Genomic DNA, 6,838 nt, shown 5'->3' with positions numbered 1-6,838 from the left:
TAAATATTTATGTGTAAATTTGTAGACAACCAAAAAATGCATTTTAAAACTGCCTGAATTAATTTTGAAGAGTTTTGTCCTAATATCTGGACCAATGTATGTTTGTATAGCGCCAAGTTGTACCCTTCCTTTTTCAAAAAATAACTGCCCTCTGATATTCCAAAAGAGTATTACGCATTCTTTATTCTGGAAAATCGATTTTAATTTCAAGTTATTTAATGCACTAAGTTGGTCTTTAATGTATGATCCGCTTAATTCACTTGTGGTTAACAAATCTTTCATGCCTTTTGGCAAGTGTTGTTGATATCATCCTCTCAAGACCATTTTTATTATTTTAATAAATTTAGTTAAAGAAATTTTACCCATGCAGAAGTTTTCAATTCTCAGACTTTAATGTAAAACCTTTTTTAAACACTAAAAATCAGAATTGATGTCTAAATAAATCACCTCAAATTAAGCGGAACCTCGGACGTTCAAGACTCGAATTTTCGAGACTCTACTGTATATATATTAATATTAGAAGAGTAATTTCTTTGCATTACACTAAATTCCCAATTATCTGCAGAATGGGGTATTACTGTAATCCCGGATAAGCGAATTTGGGAATAATCTGCAAAATTGGTTAAAATTATATTCTTGTATGCCAATAGCTTAACAAGATCAGTAACACTGGCTTAATAAAGCTGAAAGTCTGTATGTCTGGATGTGTATTACGTGCAAAGCTGATTTGTTAGCGAAAGAGATTCTATCATGGAAATGACGCAAGTGGTCATGGATGCGTTAATGCTCTGCAAAAAACTACAGAGAAAAATTCTTAATGACTGCCAAAAGACTATCATTGAAAGCTCCTCTTTATAAACAGAACACGAAATTAATTTATGTTTTCTTTTATGTTGTGCATAAAAATCGATAGAAGTACTCATTAAACTTACTTAAAATACACCACCAGCTCAGTTATTCCATTCGAGGACTGCAGTTTCATGCTTTTTAGCACTCATCAGCCCGGAATAGGAATCACATGAGCTGGAGGGGAAAAATCTCTTAAGGGAGCCAAACAAACTGGTAGCTAATGCAGAATTAGCAAACCAGATGAGCGACCGCAGCAATGGTGCGGTTCAACTCAAAGATTTCCTATTCCGGGCTGATGAGTGCTAAAAAGCACGAAACTGCAGTCCTCGGATGGAATAACTGAGCTGGCGGCGTATTTTAAGTATTTCTGCCTTAGCCCTGGCTTTAGGGCGGTAACTTACTACAAAATACCTTAGCTTTGCCATCAATCTTTAAGTTGAACCGCACCATTGCTGCAGTCGCTCATCTGGTTTGCTAATTCTGCATTAGCTACCAGTTTGTTTGACTCTCTTGGCTCCTTTAAGAGATTTTTCCCCTCCAGCTCATGTGATTCCTATTCCGGGCTGATGAGTGCTAAAAAGCACGAAACTGCAGTCCTCGGATGGAATAACTGAGCTGGCGGCGTATTTTAAGTATTTCTGCCTTAGCCCTGGCTTTAGGGCAGTAACTTACTACAAAATACTCATTAAACTTATTGTAAAATTAGTCATCACTAGAATGAATTAATTTTTTTTATCTACAGAACCTAACCCCTATTTTAACACTACTGTTAGGTCTCAACTTATGTGGCATTTCCGTGGAACGTAATCCCCGCTTAAAACGGGTGTCTACTGTATTATATATATATACATATATATGTTTATATATTAGAGGGGTAATTCCTTTGCATTACAGTAAACTCCCAATTATCCACAGAATGGGGTGGCACGGTGATCCTGGATTAGCAAATTTGTGGATAATCTGCAAAAAAAATTAAAATGATACTCTTGTATGCCAATAGCTTAACAAGATGAGTAACACTGGCATACATCTTTACTAATAATAAAGCTGAAAGTGTGTATGTCTGGATGTGTGTTACACGCAAAGCACCTAGACTGTTCGGCCGATTTTCATGAAATTTGCCACAAAATTAGTTTGTAGCATTGAAGGGAGCACCTCGAAGGGATTTTTTAAAAATTCGGTTTTGTTCTTTTTCTATTCCAATTTTAAGCCACCATTGGCAGATTTAATTCCTCTGCTGCAATATGGAGCAAATTACCATAACATGAATGAGCAAATTAACATTACATGGACAAGCAAATTAACATAGCATATTGGCGAGAAATTCATCACCCATTATTTGTAAATATACGGGCAAACCAAATGACATTTCAATTTTCTATTACGGGCAAAGCCGTGCGGGTACCACTAGTGTAAAATATAGCTGAAACAGGTGCTAATATAGCTAAAACCATCAGTGTATTTCAAAATGCATGTAAAAGCTTAAAATGAGTTGCTTATTATTGCAAACGAATTGAATACATACGCGCAGGGCCTGATTAACGCACGGTCCGGTGGGTCCGCGGACCTGGGCACCACAAATTTAGGGGCACCAAAATAGCCTGGCCTAAATTCACTTACTTACTTTTTAAAAAAAAAAAAAAAAAAAAGCTCGTTTTACTTTTTCTCAACTTTAAGGGAGAGGGGGCTCAAAATTTTTCAAATATTAGCTCAAAAACTCATAAAGTTAAGAAAATTTGGCGTAAGAAGTCGTTGTCCCTTAGCTCTGGAATTTCAAAAAAATTACTCGGATGATATAGATGAACATTTTCCAGAAGAATTAACACACTTTCAAATGTTTGCAAAAGGTAACCCTTCTGCTGGAGAATGTTTTAAAGGGATAAGATCTCTAAACTCAGGGCCGGATTTGGAAGTGTGGAGGCCCCGGGCAACGAAGGAGTGGAGGCCCCTAATCAGGGTTCGAAAAGATCATCATATTTTCGAAAATATCCGATACTTTGATATATATCCGAATATTTTGATCCGTGAAAGTTAGTATATTTTGTAAAAATTTTATTGTGGGGGCCCCTTTGTTGTGGAGGCCCCGGGGCAGTAGCCCCGCCTGCCCTCCCCTAAATCTGGCCCTGACTAAACATTACACATACATTTCCGAATGTGGATTCACCCCTGCAGCTTCTTACCTTGCCTATCAGCAGCTGTTCCAGTGAACGTTCCTTTCCATTTTTGAAAAGAATCAAAAATCATTTGAGAAGCTGCGTTTCTCAGGATAATTTACAGGCGTTTTCCTTATTGACCATTGAAAATTCTATGACATCAAACATAGATTTCGATTATTTGATCAACACATTTGCCTCTGTTAAAGCCAGAAAGAAGCCTTTTTAAAGCTTGATGTCAGAATTGGTAAGATTTTTTTTTTTGCAGTTTTAAATTAATTTTTAACTTTTTTTCGCCTTAAGGTAAGGCAATTTTATCTATGATTAGTATGGTGACTATCAAGTGTTTGGCATTCAAATTCCAGGTTTCCTTTCAAATGTAATAATGTTCCTTTAAAATGTAGTTTCTAGTATATTAGGTTTCTAGTATGAAACATTGACTTTAAAATTGTGCGGATTTTCTCAGGGGGGGGGGGGCACCAACATCTACTCAGGACCTGGGCACCAGTTTGGCTTGATCGGGCCCTGCATACGCGAGCAAATGATGCAAGCAGACTACAGTCGACTCCCGCTACAACATGATCCGACTTACGCGAAATGGCTATAACGCGATTTTTTCACCAGTAAAGAATTTTAGGCTTAACGCGAATTCCTCACCCACAACGTGAAATTTTTCGGTGGGGAATCGTGGTGTGTAAGTATTGGCTTTGTAATTGGCTACAATTTTTTTTTTTCGTGAATATACACCTTCATTCCTTTCGCATCACTGAAAGCGGAAGTTCCCACACCGTACTAGTCTAAACATCGCTTATACAAATAACTACTCCTTATTTTACGTTTATTTTTTTTTCATTAAAAATGAGAAAGTTGATGAAATGTAAGACATCTAAGAGCGCTGTTTCATATAAAGTTTGTGAAGATAGAAGGAAAAAGAAAAGGTTTTTGACAATTAAAAGAAAGCTAAAGCTTCTCGATGTTTTTTGAAAAGTTTAATCTCAACTAAAAAATGTGTCGAAGGTAGCACGAAAATTAGGTACGAGTGAATCTTCCATATTTCATACATACAATTAAAAGTCAAGAAAAGGGAACCCGTAAAAGTTTACCGAGTGATGTTTTAGTAAAATGCAAAAAATTATGAAAATGGAAGCTGCTGTTGTATTGTTATTTAAAGAAACCAATAAGAGGTGTGTTGCCATAGATAGAAACGTTATAAAAGATTTAGTGAAGCAACTGTTTAAAAATATATTAGGTTAACGATTTGATTACGCAGTATAAATCATTATCATCTTCACTTTTTTAAGTTACAAATATTATTACTGGATCTACTGTACAGTACAACTATAGTGCATTTGCTTTTCTTACTGTATACCGTATGCACCGTATACTGGTTAATTTTATGTCTTTCTTTCCCATTGATTTTGTGCATTGTAGCAGTATTTAACGATGAATAAAACGTTTTTTTTTTTAAATATTAGTAAACATTCATATCTTTATGTAAGAAACAGTAATGTATAGTTACGAAATGGTTTTTTAACAGTTGAAGGGGGTGTTTACAGGTGTCTAAAATAATTGGGTACGTTTATAAAAGCTTTTACACATACCCTTTTCCACAACGCGAAATTTCGACTTACGCGAAGGGTCTTGGAACGCATCCCTCGCGTAAGTCGGGACTCGACTGTAACTGAAACAGATCAAGCTAGGTTACATCAAAAACGCATACGGGAGATGAGGGGTACTTTTTCGATCAAGACTGGTCCGATCACTCGTTTATGCACATTAGTACTGTCAATCTAAAATTCAAGTTTCAACTGCTTAGGTTTCGGTGGCCTTGGAAAGCTCGATGTCATTGGAAGAAAGTAAACGGAATGTCTAAAAATAGATTTTGCACCTCTTAAGTTAAAATGTGTGCATTTTATCTACATTCAATTAATCATTGGCTTTTTTTTAAAGGTCAAGATTCAGAAAATTTCTAAGTGGCCAGTGGCCACTAGACCCAAAAAACTTGGTGGCCACCACTGTCGCCGAGTGTTGGCCACCAAGTACAAAATGAGAGAGGAGTTTTTACTACTTTCATGAAAAAACAAATAAATGGGACTTTACAGAATAACATTTTAAAAGCTATAAACATGCATTTTCCCCCCAAAATAAATAGATAAATAAATCCAGGCCTGGATCCGCAGACCCCGCAATACGGGAGGGCCCACATCCTTAAGGAGCCCAACGGCTCAAGAAATTGAAGACAAAATGGAAACAAACTAGCACTAAGACTTATTAATGTTATACTGCTGGCCTCTGGGGAGGAGCCCTACAGATTTTGTTGCAAGGGGGCCCGAAGTTTATAGATCCGTGCCTGAATAAATCATTGAAAAGTCAGCAGAAAACTGTATTTCAGATAAAATTTATTACAATTTTGCTGATAAAATTTAACTTTTCCAGAAAATAACTAATTTTTTAAAAAGCATAATTTCTGGTCCTTTTTATGTTATTTTCAGTCGTTTGCACTGAGATAGGCATCCAATTCTGTTTTTGGAAACTTAGGCAATTAAATAGTCTTGTCTGCTTCCATCTTGCGAATGACCAAACATGGCGAGTATGCGAAAAATGTAACTTATGAAAGTAATTTTAATAATTAAAGCCCCTCAAAAAACAATAATTTATATGAAAGAGTCAGTTTTTCGCACATTAGCATCGAAGCAATATGGATAAAATAATATTCTGAAGATAAAACTTCAAGGAAAAAATTTTGCATTTTTCAAGAAAATAATTAATTATCCAGGAGAAAAAATACGGCACATTTTGCGTAATGTTTAATAGTTTGCATTGTATTGCAATAGACATCCAATTCTATTTTTGGAGACTTAGGCATTTAAAGAATCTTGTCTACTTCCATCTTGGAAGTGACCAAATATGGCGACTGCACTAAAAATTAAGATTTAGGTTTTTGAATCTGTAGCATAAAAATAATTATAAAGTGTAAAATCATCATTAAACATCAATTTCATTGAATATTTAATGAGGATTTAACTGTTATAGCTTTTAGCACATTAGCGTCTAATGCAATAAGGATAAGATAAAATTTTAAATACAAAATTTTTCATTTCTCAAGAAAACTTTTTAATAATAAAAAATATAAACAAATAAATAAAATGCTTTACAGCCCATTCTGCATTATTTTCATTAGTTTGCATTTGAATAAACATCAAATTCTGCTTTGTTTTTGCTAACTTAAGCACTTAAGTACTTTGCCTACTTCCATCTTGTGAGTGACCAAATATGGCGTCTATGTTTCACACGTAACTGTGTTGCCGTTCTGGTCAAAAAAAGATCTTCCTTGATGTCTTTATCCTCAGGCGCATGCTTTAAAGAGATTTATTTTCTTCCACCCTCTTGAGTTTGTGCATAATTTCTGTTTAACCCAAGATCTTTTTCCTAGGAACAACAAGGGGGAAAATGGCGACTGAGTACATTTTTTTAGGTTGCCACTTTTTCAAACTAGGTCGCCACTTGGCGAGTGTCAACCGTGAATCTTTACCTTTACTTTTTTTTCCCACCCAAGGTTGTAAGGCCATAGATAAACTGCGGATAAGTCGTCCACAAATAATCGGGAGTTTACTGTATTTAATTCTGTTTGCCCGGTTTGCTACTTTAAGAAAATAGTTTGAGAATAAAGATGCACAAAATAAAATTGAATCTAGAAATGGCATAGAGAAGAGTTATGCTTCATTTTTGGAACACCCTAATGATTATACATAAAATACACCACCAGCTCAGTCATTCCATCCAAGGACTGAGGTGGAAAACCTTTGAATGGAGCCAAGATAGCCGAACAAATTGGT

Source organism: Uloborus diversus, chromosome 7 (assembly GCF_026930045.1).
Source record: "Uloborus diversus isolate 005 chromosome 7, Udiv.v.3.1, whole genome shotgun sequence".
Classification (NCBI taxonomy): Eukaryota; Metazoa; Arthropoda; class Arachnida; order Araneae; family Uloboridae; genus Uloborus; species Uloborus diversus.
This window is presented reverse-complemented; position numbering follows the sequence as displayed.